General features: G+C 40.3%; 1 protein-coding gene across 9 annotated transcripts in view; it reads right to left on the bottom strand.

Moving 5' to 3' along the window:
• The window catches only part of KCNMA1 (potassium calcium-activated channel subfamily M alpha 1), a 705,800-nt gene that overhangs the window by 288,399 nt on the left and 397,627 nt on the right, over window positions 1-19,774 (bottom strand). The gene's annotated exons all lie outside the window — the stretch shown is intronic.

The raw sequence follows: 19,774 nt of genomic DNA on the forward strand, positions 1-19,774 counted from the left end.
GGGGTTTCCATTCAACCAGTCAGTGTATCATTTTTATTTGCTTTGGGGGATTTTTTTTTTGGTAAATTTATATCTACATGTTTATTTATTTATTTTTTATCATCATTCAACAGTTGAACTACGTATCTAAAGAGGAGATCATGCAGACATCTTGGAGGAAGGACAAGCAGGAGTGACCACCAAATTCCTTGATTTTATATTAACCCTTAAAGAACTGACTTCCTTATTATTTTAGAGGACAGATATGAAGGCTAAAAATCAGATCCTCACACCCTCCAACACAATGGAAATAGAGACCTTTTTTTTATTATTATTAAACATGGTGGCTGTGTTTTGGATCTTGGAAATGCCATGTGAATTAATAGATAAAGAACCCAGGAGCATCTCAAGTAAAGCTGTGGTGGAGAAGATCCTGGTTAACTTTCCAGTGAGACCAAGTATAGACTTTCTGTGCAGCACTCTGATCTGGGGAAGGAAGCATTGCCCAACCGGGAAAAAGTCAAGAACATTAAACCCCATCATTGAAGCAGTACTCTAAGGGTTAATTTTCATTTATTTATTTATTTATTTGTTTGTTTTTGGCATGCAGGTTAATTGGCTTTGTGTGTGTGCCAAGCAGCCAATGCGCACCCCAGCACACTCTACTTGGCTCAAGAGTAGGCATTTCAAAAGGGTACGACTATACAAACTGGTACATGGCTTCTGTGTGCTTTCCAGCATCAAACTGATCAGAGGATCAGTGTGAAAACAGCCCCAAGGTCTGGGCTGGGTGGGAAGCAGGAAAGCTTCATAAACATCTTAAAGCTGTGAATGACAATTCATAGTCTGCTGTTATCACTAAGCAAATGGGAACACCCAGGCCAGAACACAAAGAGGGTAAGGTGCGGGAAGGGAGAAGGAATATAGGTGAAAAGAAATAATTTCCCCAGAGGGGAAGCCACATGGACCTCTTGCTCCAGAAGAGAGTTAGCTTGAGAAGATGAAGGGTTTCCGAGGATTAGCACCTTGGAAATCCTTATACGCAATACCAGTTAGTATAGTTGTACTTCTGTGAGGACGATGCTTGGCTGTTTAACAGGCAGGAGTCTGTGCAGTTGGAATGCGGACCCCCTTAGATCCCTGGGATGTCAGTCTATGGGAATCACCGATCATGTGACATGCACTGGATTCCTCCATTCCTCATCTTGGTTACAAGTCAAACATGCCCTTTGCCATCTCCCAAACCACAAATATGTGGTACAACTTCCAGACAAGCATCAAGAGTCACCTATATGTGCATTTACAAACTAAGCGGACTGAACAAAAACAACACTGAACAACAGTTCCTTCACAAAGGAATTGACAACTGCCAGGCCTAGAGTTAATAAGGGACAATTCTGCAATTCTCAGGCCATTAGTGGTATTTTGTTTTGTTTCAAGAACAAAACCCACAAGGTGAACAGGTGTTAGACTTCCTAGCCATCATAGTTGCAATGAGAAGAAATACATAAAGTTGACCAAAAATCCACTACAGATTCCAAGGGTTGACAGGACAGAGCATGTCTGTGCTTTGGAAGCTACTGGCAGGATGTTCTAGTGAAGAATAAATGGTGTGTGTGTGTATGTGTGTGTGTGGGTGGGTGGGTGGTGTGTGTGTGTGTGTGTGTGTGTGTGTGTGTGTGTGTGACAAGCAAGTGAGCAGGTATAGGGAAATCTGTACCAAATATTGCACTGATGTTTTCTTCTGTGCTAGCAGGGACTTGGTTCATGCATTAGAAATTTGTATTCATTCAAAATGATGTCTCCACAATCAAGGGAACAGAGAGAAAGTTTCATTCCCAAGTCTATCATGGATAATTCACTATTATGACACCAAGGCCAAATAATAATCTTACTGTTGCCCTTACAATAATTATTGGTGGCATCTTGGGGGAGTCTCGTGAGTTCCCTAGCTCCTATTCATTCCATGCCTCTGTGGTTAATTTGATGGTATCTTTGAAGTACATCTGGTTGGAAAAATATTTGATAGGCTGTGGTGGGGAGTGGAATAATGGGTGGAGATATGACAGCTCAGTATCATTGAGGGTATTTTGATTGAACATAAACAGAAATAGATATTCAGAAAAAGTATGAGCAATCAGGTGCAGCAACTGCTTTCCGTTGCTCCTGACCTTCCTGGTCATTCCCATTGTTTCCTTCTATAATATTGCTCTTACCCAAAAGCAATAAAGAAAAGATTTAAAGCTAGAGGATACCATATTGGAAAACATACCTCACCAACACCCCTGGTTTACAGAAAACAATCTAAAAGCCATAACTGAACTTCACTCTAGTCCTTCTTTCAAAAAATTTAGTACTGATTTCATCATCATCTCATGATTATTCTACAGGTCCTAGACTTTGAGCTGAAACAATGAAAGAAGTAAATTTTGCAGCTCCTATGAGCCAATTCCTCTGGCTGAAACCAGGTAACATGAACACGCCCTGACAGATGAACAGGGGATAGCAAGCTGTGGGAACTCTCAGACGAAACAGAGACAGGTCCTGGGACCCAGTAGGACCACAGTGATCAGGGAGTATATTTTATATCCCTTTTTAGTTATTTCCTGCTTGCCTTGAGAGCCCAAGGAGAAGTAGCCTGCCTGGTTTTTTAAGTGGCAACAGAACTGTTCATCAGGGTCCCCTCTGTGATAAATCTTCCAAGTGCCTGTAGTTTATGAAATCACACAATCGGGGACCACAGAGTGGAGACTCCAAAACTCCATTATTTCATTCCCCAAATGGAAACAACCCATGGAGAAGTTCATGATCTTTTAAGAGAATACATCATCTAACAATCAAAGGGTGGCCAGCCGGGATTTATTTTTCTCCCCAAGAGACTTTATCATCATAATTAATATTCATTGAAGAAGGAGAATGAAATGCAATCTCCTCTTCCTCCTTTTGTAAAGAGAGTTTCCTTGCTAGATAACACAGAAATTTCAAGAACCATCAAAGAAATCGTATTGTTACTTAAAACTACAAAAGAAAGTGACCCTGGGTCACACAGTTAAATTCATATTGACACTGTGATGATGCATACCTACACCAGAAAAGGCTTTAGGTGGGCATATGTTGCCAATAGGAAAAAAAAAGTGGAGTTTTTAGAACAGAAAGAAAGATACTAGTTCTGACTCTGGTAGTAGAAAACAAGGTCACCCTAACTCATCCTTGATTAACCAATGATTTGATAATGAAAGGACCCACCAGACTTAGTAGCTGATGGGTTACTCACTTCTAGGCTTCAGAGGCAACAGGAGAACATAAAAAATACTAGTCCAAGTCACCCCACCCCAACCCAGAGATTCTGATGAAGCTGGGTGGAAGCATGGCCTGAGTACCTAGTTTTTAAAGCTCTCTGTGTATGACACTAAAACCTGAAGCAAATTTAGTGTTTTGACCAAGACTCTGGGCCTTGGTCAAAAGAATCTTATTGAAGATCTGCTTCAAATGGGGCATGTGCACAGTGTAAGATACAGGCTGAAACCCAAGCTCCCATTTCCTTTTGGCCATCAAGTAAGTCTACCCTCTTCATGTAAAAATCTCCACAGAAGAAAATGAGACTCACCCAATGTGGGAAATGAATCTCTGTCTCTTCATCTAATTAATTGTACAATCCCCAGTGCAGATCTTTGAGCAGGAAGATCCAACAGACAGATCTTCAAGAAAATTGACTTCAGAACTCATTTTTCCAAAGCACAAAGCAAGCAAGAGCTAACAGGTTTTCTTTCAAAGGGCTGAAAAGGCCAAGTACAAAATTTCACGGCTAACAATATTTCCTTGGACACTTGTATCATCTCCAGGAAGGCAGTGTGGCTGGATTTTCTCACTCTCTACACTGTCCTCCCTCCTGCTCCTAAGGCCTGCTCTTCTACCTGCTGAATCTGGTTACTCAACCCTGAGAAGCTATTTCTCCAGGACAAGTGGTTCTCAAGCTCTGCCATGCACTTGGGGGGACTTGTTAAAATTTGTGCCCCCCCCACCAGAGTTTCTGATTTAGTAGGTCTGGGATGGGGGTCTAAGGATAAATGATGCCAATGCTGTTTATGTGTGGACCCCACTTTGAGAACCACAGCTCCGAAAGTATTTTCTAGAAACTTCCCACTAATTACAGGTGTCACTACTCAAGAAGATCCCCATTTAGACCCGAACGGAGATGATTAAGAGTCTGAGCCCGCCCCCAGATAACCAGCTGCATACCACTTAACTAATTGCTGAGATCAAGGGGTTGAGCAGATATTTTCAGTTTCAGATGTGAGCAAGGGGAAAAAAAATTAAAGAGATACAGGGAAATAATTACAACGCCACCGAGCAAGCTTCACCAGTGGACATTCCAATTAACAATCAGAGAGAGCCTGCTGAGCACATTTGCAGTTTCAGATTAAAAGGAAAAATAGTGAAGTATAGATGGGGAGGGGTTATGGGAGCTCATGGTTTATAAGGGATAAAGAAATGATAAGCAGCTTAGGAACACAAGGACAACAGACATTCGAGATGATTTACTAGGGAAGGGCCTGGCTGAGGAACAAAACAGCACTTTGTGAAATAATTTCCAACATTTAAATTCTCCTCACTCTTGTGGCTGTTCCCTTTTTTAATTGAATAGGGCCCTCTCAATTCCCACCAGGATTATGGACCACCAGAGTTCGGGCCCAGGCACCACTGCAGACATAAATCAACTCAATACGTTTAATGGTGCCAGTCTCTTCTTCTCGTCTCATCTCTGCAATGTGGCCAGATTAATTTAATTAAAAGATGACATTTATCCAGCGTCATGGGCTCCCTTCTATCTCATACATCAACTCTAAGTCTGGCTGTGAAGAACCTCCAAAAACCACCCTTACCCTACATCGCCCCTTTTATTTTCCACTGTGCTTCTTTCCAAATCCTTTGCTACCACGAGTTGGTGCCTTTGTTCCTTTATGAATGTGACCCACGTATTCCCAATTCTAAATCTATGCTTTTGCTGTGGCCTCTTCAAATACTCTTCTTTATGTTCAAACCTCAGGCAGCCTTCAAGGCCCAACCCAAAGGCTCCACTCAGCAAATGATTTGTGCCCTAACTGATCTCTCTGGTTTCTGAATTTCTCAAGTTCAGAATTCTAAACTGCCTCATTCCATTCATAGTCAAGTCTTGTTTCATTCAATATAATCTGGCAATTGTATAGCATTTACACATACGATTGCATTTGGTCTTCAGACACGGTAAAATAATGCAATATGTCAAAATTCATTCACTGGCATGTATAATTAATTAGAACAAATTTTTTAAATGGCAAAATAAAACATATTTTGTTAAAAATCTTCATTTAACAGAAAGAAGGCTCAGATACCTACTCAAGATCAGGTAGTTAAGTGGTAGAGCCAGGATAGAGACCCAGCCGCCTTACCACCATACCACATTCACTTTCCAGATGGACTGCAGCATTCTTGGAGAGGAACAAGAAACATAAAATATGGTGGCTACCATGTACAGAGTCTCACATGAAGCTCATGTAAAATGAGGGACTGGGAAGAGGAGGTCAAATAACCCTAGAAAAATTCCATGCATTTGTGGAGCAATCTGGGAAAATTCAGAAGAAGCTGACCTATACAACTTGTATCTAACCTTTGTAAACACAATCATGTAGGACATGAATAACCCCCAGGAAGTCCTTGCTGAAACCTTGTGTGATGGTGGAATCATGAAGACTGATCCCATATGCTGAAGAATGTTCTCTGCTTATGTAGGAATAATTTCTAGTTATCCATCCACTTCAAGATGGATGACCCTTCAAGTGTTCCAATTTTCCCTCGATCTCTCTTATTCTAGGAGAACAAGAATGACCATGGTGACAGCTGAGAATATTTAAATCTTTTGAACACTCTGAATTATGGACTTAGACAATAAACTTTGCATTCCATTCCATCCAATCAAAATAAAAAGAAAATATGACATTAAATTGACATGGATTCTGTGGAACTTACCTAGAGTCAAGAGGGAGTAGATCTAACTACTCTGAAGTCTTTCTAGCAAGGTGTCCATATACTGGATAAAGTAAATTGCCTCAGTTTTCTTGCCTACTGAATAGGACCCAAAGTACCTAGCTATCCTGTATATTATAAGACTGGTTTTAAAAGGGAGGCAAGTTTTTGCAATGCAAAGTGTAAATCACTGTTATTACTTATATCATCTTAGGTCTCAGAAAAATGTCTTGCAAGCTAATAATGATAATGGATTTAGTGTGAGTGACAAAATACTAATTAATCATTTAGGAAGAATCTTCATATAGAACATTATCTCCTAAACTGGTACCCCAGGACTGCTCAGGTCCTAAATGGAGTTGAAAGCTTTTAATCTTTCCTCAATATCTGCATTTTAATTACCTTGTCAGATCTATGTGCTTAAGAGTTTATCTTTCCAATACTGTTCTTTTAGTGTTTACATTGGGTGGGACGTATATTCAGTAAGTTGTGAAGTTTTTATCAGTTTTACCAAACAGAATCAAGCCTCTTCTGTTGACTAACATTATGAATTTATTACAAGCCATTTTGAGATATTGCCTTCTAAGCCACTATCCATGATAGGTGGGACTGTGTTCAATGATTAATCAATACTAATGATAATTATATCAAAATGGGCTTATTGTTTATCCTTAAAACACTTTTCTTAGACATGGAAATGGCTCTAATTGAATAGAAAACACTTTCTGTTACTCTACAGTATTGATCTATCATGATCCCAAGCCTACTGTTTAAATGGCTTTGTTGGGAAGTCCTCAGTTATAGTGTTTATCAATAAGTCTATTAATCTTTCTAACAGCAGCTTCTGATTATGGCCTGCACTCAAATGATGGGATGTGATCCAACAGCCATATGCATATGCATCATTAGAACTGTTTTGAAATGACCTGGAGCCTATGAGGAGATGGTATAGAAACTCTTTAGACTTCGGAATTCAATGTGCTCTGTAATCTTGAGCTCTGTGTAATGTGGAGAACCCTGGAATATGGATAGCAGTAGACTTCAGAAGAGTTGTGTGGCTCGGGTTGTCTACCTGAGTAATTAGTCCTAAGAATGAAGCATTCTTCTAGGAGACAAAGAAAATGACAGAGATTGCTAATGGAGAGAACAAAACATGTCAGTTCCTTACACATTGGTTTTCTCAATGAAGCACACAGATGATTTGTTTTCATAAAACTCAGGTGGTGAGATCCCTGTCACTTTATTATGGAGATTTTCCAAATTTTCTTTCAAGAAGATTTCAATGTCTTATCTGTAGTTTGATCCCCTTTCTTGTCTCGATTATATATCTTTTTTACCTACCTAAATGCACCTAAAAAAGCAGAATGTGGGCATTACAAGTCAAACTCAGCAGTCAGCAATTGGAGAGTTTTGGAGTTCGATGGATGAATTAAAATCCCAGCTCTAAAGCTTAGTATTTACATTATCTTGGGCAAATAATTTGACCTCTCCAAGCATTGGTTTTCTCATCTATAAACTGGGGATAAGGATATAAATTTAAAAGACTGCTATAAGAATGAGATCAGATGACAGCACTCAATAAACGACAGCTGGTTTTAAAACTAAGGTGGTAACAATAGAGATAACAGTTTGTAGAAAATGCCCCCAAAAGGCAATGATCCAAATGAATTGAAATTGATAGAATCAATTATTTCTGTAGTTTATTTTTCCACTTATCTGCCTTATTGTATTCTTATCAGGTATCCCATTGTAATTCAAATACCCAACGGGATGTATAATAAGCTCTTGATTGGAGATTTCACTAACATCTATATGATTCTATGTACTAGAGTGTTAGTTTTAGATAATACTGAAGAAGAAACACAAGGAAAATTATATTTCCATTGAAGGCAGCCACAGTGTCATAAATGCTAAATAATTAACTAAGATTTCTTGACAGAGAAAACCATGAGTCATTTTAATGAGTGGCCACAGGAGCTACAGCATTTTTCTCCCAGGTCTTTAGGGAGGAAAGAGCTTCATTTGCCTCACTGGCTTAATGTGGATCTGGAGGAGAGGCAGAGGGATGAACCAGTCATACATCTTCTAACTATCCCTTCCAATTCTACTTCCATAATTTGTATTTCTTCACTGTCGGAATCTTGGAATGATGTCCAAGACAACCTACCCACTAATGCTTATTTTCTCTAGCTTGTCTACAGACTACAATTATTTCAATCACAGTTGTTACCAGTGTAGAATTAGTGTTCATTTTTGCCAGCAACTTTTATGTAATAAATAAGTTAAGCTATTACATAAAATAGAGTCTTGCCAAACAAGTGCTGCTTGATGTAGTTTTCACTAAATTGTTGGGGGAATCACAATCGATTGTCTTTACCCATTTCCCTACCTCCACTGATTCTCGCCACTTTCTCTTTAGTAAACTCTTTTAGCTAGTAGGAAGAAGGGATGGAGTAGATGGCTCAAATAGTACTAAATGCATATGCACTCAGAAACAGATGGAAAGGGCGGAGTCAGGGAGTCATGTATAGGTATGGGCTGTACATGTGGGTAGGTACACACACATGATCACATATGTCCATGGTCCTGCAACACAAGGCTACGCTTTTGATCCAATCCAATCCCATCCTGGGTCCATCCACAAAATGGGACAGCCTGAGTGAGGTGACTAGAGATGGGGAAAAGAGAGGACAGAGAAGGGGTCTCAAGACCTGTGGACCCAGGCACAAAGCCTGGTATCTGGTGAGGGTTTGCCCTGATATCGAGAGCTACACACCTCTAGCCTGTAAAAGCTTAGACCTAGGCCACAACAAAAGGTTCACCCAACCCCTACCTTCTGCCTTTGCTAGCTTTTTTCTGGATACTAAACATTGTTACACATGTGTTAAGAGGCTCACAGACAATCATCTCTAACCAGTAATAACCAACAGTGAGCACTTAGACATTGGGGGGCAAGGGCTCAGTATCTCCCTTTGTGAAGGGTATAGCCGGGTACAGCTTCAAGGAACCTGGGCATTCAGGCTTCTCAAATACTTTGTCATAGTGGCTTGAGAATGACAGAGGCTCCTAAGGAAAAGCATAAGCCCTCTACTTGCCAGAGGCTGGCTGTCAGGGCCAGGTAGAGCAGGTGGGTGCAGTTCTCACCATATAAAGGCTTTCAAGACCCTGTGGGACTTTCTTCAAGCTATTTTTGGATACAGGTATCAAAATTCTTCTGTCTGAGCTTTTGTCTCCATCTGTTTGTCTCGGACTCCGAGTGTTTCCTGGTCATTTCATTAGCTATGTCCTCTGCTCCCTGCCCTTGTCCTCCTCCCTGCCCTGGACATACTCCTGATACACTTAGACAGTCTGACCTTGGCTTTACCACCTTGCTTCTGGTCTAATGCAAGGACTCAGAGTGGGGAAGTGAAAATTACCAACTGCACAAGCCAATTTAGCATGTTCAGGGTCCCAGACTGGCAAGTCTAAACAGACAGGGGCTGCATGAGACAGATTCCTTTCCATTCTCCTCTGTGGACTCCAACCTTCAGTCCAAAGCCTACAAGATCTACAGCAATTGTAACCTGATACACCTGCATCACATCTACACTGGAAAAGTCTGTCCAAGGTCTATACTAACAGTCCTGCTGGGGAAGATCTGCCTGGTATTGACTTAAGGAAGCCCAAGAGCATCCAGAAAAGAAAACAGTTATGTAAAGAAAGAATTGTTCCATTTATCTGCTGCTTCACTTTGAAGAATACAAAACAATGCCACATAACATATATATTCAGCACGAGGACACCGGTGTGTTCAAATTCACACATTAATTCATATGGGATATGTGATGTTGATAGAAAATTATGCTCGCTTTGTTTCTGACATCCTTAGTTTGGTTTGTTTGGTGGGTTGTTGTTTTTGAGAACTTTGTAAAAGAAGACACAGGGAAAGATCTGGCACAAATCTGAAATTCAACCTAGAAAACAATTATACCTCTATTGCACAAGGAAACAAAATAGCTTGTCTTCGCTCCGTCTTTGGCTGACAGCTAAGGCATGATCGTTTTGTAAGTATTCCTATTTAGGAGTTTTTTGGAGAGAGCAGCAGCCTCACAGCCAAAAAGCAGATTCTGAGATGCTGCTGATTGCTAGTCATGAGTATGCTGAGGATGAGGCGGGAGTCATTTCTTAGGAATGTCATAAAGCAACCTGGGCATCGGAGACCAGCCCCACCACAGGAATCAGTCATGGTGAGTAGTCGAAAACCAGCTGCCCTTGTGTGGGGGGAATGGCATGGCTCATTAAGCCCTATGGTTCGACAATCATATCTTCAAATGTACCTTCTTCTAATTTATTTCTTTCCTGCTTCATGAAAATAACTTTTAGCTCCTGAAAAATTTATTTTCCTTCCTTTTTTCTTTCTTTCTTTCTTTTTTGGTGTGTGTGTGTGTGTGTGTGTGTGTGTGTGTGTGTGTGTACGTTTCTGATTAGTATGGAAACCATTTATTTATCAAATGTCATTGTGTCCCTCGCATGGTCCCCAAATAACAACTCTTTCCACCATATCACTGTTGTCTATTTGACTTTTGAATTCAAATTTAGAAAGTAATAATATTGTGAATTACATGCTCACTGGGGCGAAGTTTCTTTTCCTGGCTTTCTCCTGCAGTTCCTCTTTGATTCTATTGCCATATCTTTGATTCTTCTCTAGGGTTGTTTTCCCCATCGCTGTAAAAACATCTCTGTGAGGGACCTAGGACACCCCTAGGGAGCTGATTTCTTAGGGTTTTCTCCTTGGTCTCTGTGAATGGATCCACTTATCCTCACTCTCTGGGCTTTAGCAATCCTTTCACTGTATCAGCAAGCGCTGTGATTTTTTCTGAGAAATAGGAATGTGTCTCTTTTCTGAAGAACCTCACAAAGAGAATCAGAAGTTTCCTTCACCAAGCTCCCTGTGAAAGCTCTCTGCTAGAGCAAGAGTATTTCAACACACAGGTCAGAATCACCCGCCTGCAGAGGTCTGGGCTATAATTTCATCCAAACTCGTTGCAGAAATGATCCCACTCAAAGAACCTCTTTACTGGTTACTGAAAAAAAAAACATGTTAGGAAATTCTAAGCAGGACCCACTTCAATACATGTGTTTAATGGAATAGGGGGAAAGAGTGTAGGAAGAGTTCAAAGTTACCAAGCCCTCCAGATATGAGGAAATCACAATTCATATAGAAAAAATAAGGCAACTTCTGCTTTGTTTTACTCTGAATGCTTAAGGGTAAAATTGTAGTCTAAGGGCCTCTGACAAGGTAGTGCCATCAGGAATCCTCATTCTCACTCCAGGATTATTGGAGTAGATAATGCCCCATCTCCCTTTTTGTCTCAATTTACAGTCAAGGTGGGTCTATAATGTAAAATATCTATTGTCAATAACAAAAAAGTCCAATGAGAAAACAGAAACTGACAATTACTTTTATAAAGGTCCATTATGAGAACACAAGGAAGAAAGAAAAAAAAAACATATATTAAAGAGGAAAGCACTCTTAAAGAAAGTCATTAATCATGAAAAGTACATACATATATATTTCACCAAGCAGAGGAAATGATTGGAATTAACGAATCAATAATGCTGAAGGCAGTGCAACATGCTTCAATGAATAGAATATTCCTTTATAGTACGACCATTGTAGGTTTGTAAAGTTGAATTGATGGCATTCCTAAACACAATAAATGATGAGAAAGGCAAATGATTGTATTTTATGGGGCATTTAGCTTAAGAGGTATTTTTTTAAAGTCTGTATGTTTATTATATCTAAGCAAAATCAAACTAGGCAACATTGTTCAGAAAGATATAAAAAGGTTTTGGGATGCTGGTCACTTCTAGCACATCCACGTAGAATTGGGAATGCATAAGACTGATCATCAGGGAAGTTGCTACTTGGAGAACTACCCTAGCTTCTAAATTCCTTGTCGATAGCCATTCCTAAGCACTAGCCTGGCAATAGATTTATTTCTCTCTTTCCCAATGTTCTAGTCTTGAATTTTCAAGGGACAGAGTGGCTTTTGCAGAAGATCAACAAATGGGTCCACAAGGATGTCCGAGGAGAACCCTACAGTCCAGTGCTTCAGTGTATTGGAATGCTCGCCGCTTTGATTCCATGCATACGGTCCAGTGCTTACTACATTCAGGGCCATGGGGGAAGCAGGTCACATGCATGAGCAGTGCAGGGAAAGAGTCTGGTTAACCTGGAGGTGCTAACCAAAAGGGTGAGGTTGCATCATGCAATGAAATCACAACTTGGCCTTAGCTGCCATGCAGAGAAGACCTACATCAAAGAGTCTGCGGTGCGGCTCCTGGGTAAGAGTCGATATGAGAGAGGTGAGTTACTTCAGCAATGAAAGACAAGGGCAGAAACATGTTCAAACCACTATTAATAGAACACCAGAACACCGTACAGAGCACTGGCATCACACGCGCCAAAGAGGCAGCTTTAGGGACAGGAAGGGAGAGACAGGAAAGGGCGGGGAGGATAGAACTGGTCGTTACTCTGATGAGATGGTTTCCCTGGCCATTCTTTCATATGCATTTATTTTTATATTTATAGTGTATTTTGCTTCAAAAATAACCTCATGAGAGTCTTTACATCAACCATAATTGTTAAGATGTTTTGAAAATTCAGGCGGAGCAAAGCATCGGTTACATAAAGATACACACCATGGTTTCCTGTAGTGACAGTCATTACAGAAGCAGTGCTGAGGCTGGTCAGATAAATAAGAAAAAGTACCAACATCCTTAACACTTTGGTTTACAGAACTCATGAGGACTCTTGGGGGGTGGCATGATGTTGAAGGGACCCAATGGTCACAGAAGCCCAGGTGATGCAAGGTAGTTTACTCTAGACAGCGGCACTCCCAGAAGCCACTTCTGACCTTGAATTTAAACCCACTCCTATGTGAAACCATCTTCTCTTGTCTCCATGTTCATGACAGGTCAAATAGCAAGTTCACCCCATGCACACTGACCATTCACTGGAACCTTAGATACAAGTGAGATTCCCAAATGTGTTTATTTTTAAACAAAGTTAAATCAATTTAAAAGTGATTGATCGACCAAAAAATAAAATAAAAATTAAAAGAATAATACCACTAATTCAGCAGGGCCTTCATGCTCCCCTCTGATGTCAAGGTGCCCTTAGATATCAGTGAAGTACTTTCCTATAAACTGCCTGTTTTCTTTTTTTCCTGTACCTTCTCCCCTGTGTGATGTCAGACACTTTGAATGCAACTCAGAGAATGGTGTGATCTAACCTTAACTTGCAACGCCTTCCCCCTGGTTCTGACTGTAAATAGTGGCGGCAAAACCGAGCCTCATGCTTATCAATTACTCCTAAAATGTTCTCCTGGAGTTCAGCCTTCCCATTCCCTGTACAAACGATGGCAGCCTCCATAGGGAATTTGAGCCCAGTGTGAACAAGCAATGCACCCTCATCTCAACCTTTTACACTGTGACCCTAACACCTGCCAGGACATGAGCACCACAGGACATGCAGACAACATGGGTAGACATGAAGCAGGATTCCTCCTGGCTCCACCTCCCCGACTCCTCAACATGCAGTTGTGCCCACTCGATCAATTTCTTCCTTCTTATGGATTAAAATCTTAGACTTAAGTTGAGTAACATATTTTCATAAGGAATATAGATGTGAATATAAATATACTTTTATACTATATGAATATGCTATACTGGGCTGAGGGTATAGCACTTACCTAGCATGTGTGAGGTCCTGGGTTCAATCCCCATAATACCCACCCACCCCCCCAAAAAAGAGAGAGAAAAAAATACAAATAAGCTGTATTATTATGTGTTCAACAAATAGCTCCAAAATTCTACTTCAGTGACAAGTACTGTATTGTATATAAAATTCAATAAAACATAGTTCCTGCTCTTGAACAGTTTATCATTAAGCAGAGGAATCTACCCAGATTTTAATTCTGGCAGCATATATGTAAGAGTGGTTTCTTCAAAATTCAACTGACTACATGTGTGACCTCGGGCAATTTCCTTGATCTCTTTGGACTTCAATCTTCTCATCTACCCAATGCAAATAATACACACATCCACAGTTGTCTAAAGAAATAAATGAGTTAGTGTTAGCTGCTTTGTTAGTGGTCAGCACATGGTAAATGGTATGCCAATGACAGCCACAATGACCATGAATACTCAAATCCAGGTGACAAACAGAGGGCTCTGGAAGCAGATGATGGCCTCTGCCTAATTTCTGAGGTTGTTCTGAGTGATGAGTGGACACTGATCAGGGAGGAGGTAGGATAAGGAATTGAAGCACAGGGGCAAGCGTGGGCAGACACAAAAGGCACAAGAGGACACATTCTGGGAATGGAGGGATGCTTTATAGGACTACAGCCTAGGAGACTGCAGACTTGGCAAGAAATGAGGCTAGACAGGAGATGGTGAAGCATCTGTGGGCCTCGGCAGCATGCCTGGTCTTTATCCAACAGGAAGCAGGGATATGACAAAGTTTAAATGCAGGGAAATAATGCCATTATCCTTGTTAACAACAAAGAGTTAACTCTGGGAACAAAATGGAGAAGGAACTGGAGGCAGGAGACTGCAGAGGCCAAGAGATCAATCAATCAAATTAAGTCCCCAAAGGGTGGTGGGAATAACTTATGCAATACTAAGATGAAAACTCTTGTTGTCACATTACAATTAAAATTTCCTAATATCCTGGAAAATGTCCTTAAGGGTCTGATGCTATCAGGAGTTCTTTAGGGACAGGGGATGAGACTCACAATATCACTGAAGTAGCTACTTAAAAGCCAGGGTTGGCCTTCTGTGTCTTTTGTAGGAGTCTTTAAGTCACAAAGAAATTAGAGCACATGGCTCTTATCTTTTAAAGGTATCTACCCTATTACTACTACTTGGAGTAATAGTTACTCTCAATGACACTAAGAACCCATATAAAGTAGATATGTTTTCAGCACCTTGAGCAAGCACCGGTACATACTAGCCACATGCCAATGATTGATTGCAGACAAACTATGTGTGCTCATACTTATGCATATAGTAGGACTATTGCTAGCACTTTCTCCACCTCCATGGCTTACTGAGAGCACAAAGCCATCAGACTCAACTAATTTTAAATGTTTTTAAATTTCAAAGTTTGTCCAACCCTGTGCACAGCGAGATTTGAGGAGCAGATGGGCTCGCTTTCCTTCATAGAATTCTGTCCTTTCCGGTTTAGATATCTCAGTTCTCAGAGAGCTGCCTGAGGTAGAAATTCTGGGGGAGGGAGAGGCTTTCTTTTGGTCGGAATCAAAAGAAAAAGTGGGAAGATGCCATTTTCTGTGACTGTTCTTTCCCTTTAAAAAGTGACCAGGTATGCTCAACGCCCACTTGGCTCGGCTCTCAAGTGTAAGCACAGTGGGGTCTCATCACCCTCAGGATATAAAGCAGAAGCAGCAAAGTGCCCTTCATCTATTGCAGTGAGCACATGATCACAATGCTTTGGTGGATTTCCTTTATTCCAAGTTCATTCTGCTTTGTGGTTCCCATGAAGCCTGGACAAGAGTAAAATGCCATCGGGGGGAACAGGAGCTCTCTGCGCACCCATGAACGAAGAAAAAAATGGGACACTCTGAATTCACAGTAGGAACATGGATGAGATCACCTTGCTGCTCAGCAGACACTTGGGGGAAATGCTCAGGGCAGGGACTGCTCAGCAGGAAGGGATGTTACTGAAACCTGGCCAATTTTTGAGGACAGTGTAAAAAGCACTTAACTAAAGCTGAAAAGAAAGGATCCAATCCAGGTGCCATCACCTCTGAAGAATGGAGGAAGGGGTAAATCTACCTGGGTCTGAAAGAGTATGAATTACTATTAGCTACCTTCTACCTCTCCCTTCCTTTCCCAATAGGATAGAAAGATGAAGAAACAACCAAATCAGCTTTACCCTTACTGCTGTCCCCTATGTCAACACACAGAGAGCACCAAACAGGTTAACAGTACCAAGTAGCATCAGCACCTCATCGCCTTCCCCAGGTTATCCTCCTGGAACTCGTGGCATAGAAACCAACTGGGGAACAGCAAGGGCCAGCAGCTCCTGTCCAGATGGCCCAGTATCTTTTCCAGCAACACATCCATACAAACAGGTGACCCCACCACCCTCTCCTGCTAATGAGCAGCAAGGACCTCTGCACCTCCATACCTGTGCATTCCTGAGGGATTTTAATGAATGCAAGGTCAAAGCTGGGAATACCCTTTTGGTAGAAAGCAGGCTTATATAGGATTAACAGAAAAGACCAAGGTTCAAGGAGGCTTTTATAGGCAGGGAGAAATAAAGAAACAAAACAGGTGATTTTTTTTTTAATTCACAATCTTATGTTTAAAATTAGTCAGCTGAGTAATAATTGTTTTCTAGTGGATTTTAAACCTCAATCTGTCATTTTTGAAATTAGGACCATTTTAAAATGTGATTTTATAAAATGTTTTTTTTTAAAGTTGTTTACTTCTGTTTTTAAAATTCAGTTTCTCACCAGAGAGTTACTTTGTGCTACTAGAAGAATTCTGTATGCTGATTGAAGAGGTAATAAAAAAAATCAACAAGGCATAAAATGTCACTATACGGCTAAAATAATACTCACAAAACTGGCAAAACCCAAAAGATGTCTGTATCAGAAGTACCAGTATGTGTCCACATAAACTTCCTGCTTCAACAACATACTACAGCCACATAACTCAGTATTATGTGGGGGGGTTAGGGGACAGGGCACCCCCAAACACACTGGACTCTATGCAATTTCTTGTGACTCTTAAACTATTGCAGAATAAAGTTATGATTGAAAAATCAGTTATTCATCTGTTTTGTTTTACCACAGCCAGAAGCCAGGGTAGTGGTCTATGTATGGTGATAGGATCCTCAAAAACCTGCAACTGATTTTTTTTTCAAATTTTAATAATTTTATTTTTAAATTTTTATTTCAATGTCTCTTATTTAAAGTTTTAATATTACAGAACTTCAGCTATCATAATCAAGGTATGAAATGAGGATCAGATTTGGGGACTAACAAACAGAATTATCAACAAATAATAATTACATATCTTCACAAGGTAAAATGTGATGTTTTGTTACATTTATCCATTTTGGAATGATTAAATTAGATTAATTAAAATATCCATCACCTCAAATTTTTATCATTTCTTTATGGTGAGAACATTTTAAATCCTTTTTTTTTAGCTATTTTGAAATATATAATTATTTACTATAGTTACCTATAGAATACAAGAGATCACAATAACTTCTTCCTAACTGAAACTTACACCCTTTGACCAACTTCACCTCTTTGCCAACCAAATCCTCCCCACCCCCTGGGTAGGCTCAAATCCATCCCGTCACCAGCAGACACCCATTGGAGCTCAGGCTCAGCCCAGGAGAGACTGCAAACTGATTTCTTTAAAAAGCATATATTTGGCACCTGTTATTTGTGCAGTACTGCTTTCAATTCCAAAAGATACAAGAGAGGTATAAGAAACAATAGAGAGGCAGATCAATATTAACTACCTGATTTCCCTTTTCAAAGGGAAACAAATTGAAACAAAGACATCCTTTGCCTACTACAGAAATTCTCAGAGACACTCTCTCTAGACAGAATCAGCTGTCAATAATTATGTCATTAATGTAATGTGGTAATGAAATCCCAGAAATCTCCTCAAGCAGGCCGACACCAGGTAACTGGCTGAGTTGAACAGTGCTAGTGACGTTATAATGACTCCCTTACTTCACATAAATCTGGCCCCTGGACTGAGCTACCATTTGGCTTTTGGGGTTTTTTTTTGTTTGTTTTGTTGTTTTCTTATTTTTAATTTTTATCTCTCTCTTTCCATTTCCAGAGCCTGGTGCTCATTCCACTAGAGAGACAGTAACTGCCTGCTTAATTAAGATGCAAGATGATACTAAGAGCCACTTAAATCCTAAGAATCAACTGAAAAGGCTTCCAAAATGAACGTCTGATTGTGGAATTTCAGGTAAACTACAAGGCAGTAGGGAAGATGTTCTGGTGTTCTCTAGAACACCCACTCCTACATCACCCTTTGGTTACCATCCACTCTAAATAATAAAATAATGCTTGTTGTAGGTTGTTCTGCTGGAAGTAAAGTCAAGGCCAAAATGAGGTAGGATGAATCCTTAGACTGTCCAAGACTTTTCTAGGAACATGGCAACAGATTTTATCTTCCTGGGAAGCTTCCTCTAATAGGAACAAAAGAAAAATGGAGAATGTGGAAAGAATAAAATCTCCTGAAATTCAAGCCTCAGCCCATGAACATCCAGCAAGAGCAAGTCCAATCCTTCTTGAAATAGAAGATGGGCTACTGCTGTCCACTGGACACTGGTTTCACTTGCAGGTGACTTGAGCTTTTTAGGAGTCTGGAACTTCCTCCTCTCACTGTTTAAAGGATAAATAACTAGAACAGCTTGCCTGGGGGAAAAATGATCTATTAAAAGCATTCTCTAGAGGAATGAAAAATTCCTACTGTTAAAAAGGGGCCTATCATAATTACTATACATATTATACTATATATTACTATATATATATATTCATATATACACACGAACATATATATATATATACTATATATAGTAATTAGGATATGTGTGTATATATATGAATATATGAATATAGGTATGAACATATTCATACAAATATATGAATTCCTTAAACAGCAGAAAACAGAGGACTTCCAGAAAAATCTGTCAGCTGCAACAATGAAGGGTTCCTACACTCAGGTCACTGCCTACACCCAGCTCAGTGGTTACCTTCTCTGGGCAGCCTCCCCTGACCCTACCCTCCCCTGACCCTCCCCTGAGGCCTTTTCTGGCTTTAGCTTTCCTCCTGGGTACTTTTACTCCAGCACTCATCACTCAGCTGAAGTAATTTATCTGTTTTCCTTTCCTGCTATGCTGTGAGTCTTTGTTCCCATATACCTAAAGTATATGATAATTACAACATTCACAGTATTAATACAACCCTGGAGGGTGTGGTGCCCTCAAAAGACTGATTGATGGACTCCTTCTGTGCTCCAGGAGGGTTATAGGTTAGCTTAGCTAACAAATGTAAGGAGGAGAGTGGGTGGAGCAGCCACACCAGCCACTCAGCAAAGCCACCTGACCTTAATGGACTCATAGAAGATTTTGAATCTTACTCTAGGAGGGTCTCTCTTAGGGCATTTGATTTCTTCATGTCATCAGGCATCATAAAACTGAAGTAAAATTCAGTTTTATGATGGGGAGTCAGAATAATAAAACAATACATAGAAAAGGTAGCAGCCCCAATTCTTCTCTCTTTTCTTCAAATGATATTTTTTTCTGTGCTCTAGCTGAGGAAGTTTAATCCAAACTTGACATCAAGCATACCAGCAGCATAAGCTAAAAATCTGAAAATGAGTGTTCTTCAGAGATGTTAGGAAGTCAGTTCAAGTCCCTCTTGCTGATCCACTTCTTCAGGAATCCAACCCCCCAAAGAACAGGTATCCAGGTAACAATGGAAGAAGACATAGAAAATGTGGAGGAGGAGTTTGGTTGAGCATTCTAATCTAAAGGGGGTCCTTGGAAAGAGACTAGCCTCACTGGACATGAACCAACATGCTCTAATTCTTCAAGTAGGACATTTTTGTGACCTACAAAAATATAGTAATTTTTTATGGTGTCTGACACAGATGAAGGCGGTTCCCATTATGGATTTACTCCATGCTGCACACGCCATGAAGGTTCCTTTAGGGCGTCCAACCTCATCCGTCACTTGTCACC

This window comes from Spermophilus citellus, assembly GCF_964194105.1.
Source record: "Spermophilus citellus genome assembly, chromosome: 15".
Classification (NCBI taxonomy): Eukaryota; Metazoa; Chordata; class Mammalia; order Rodentia; family Sciuridae; genus Spermophilus; species Spermophilus citellus.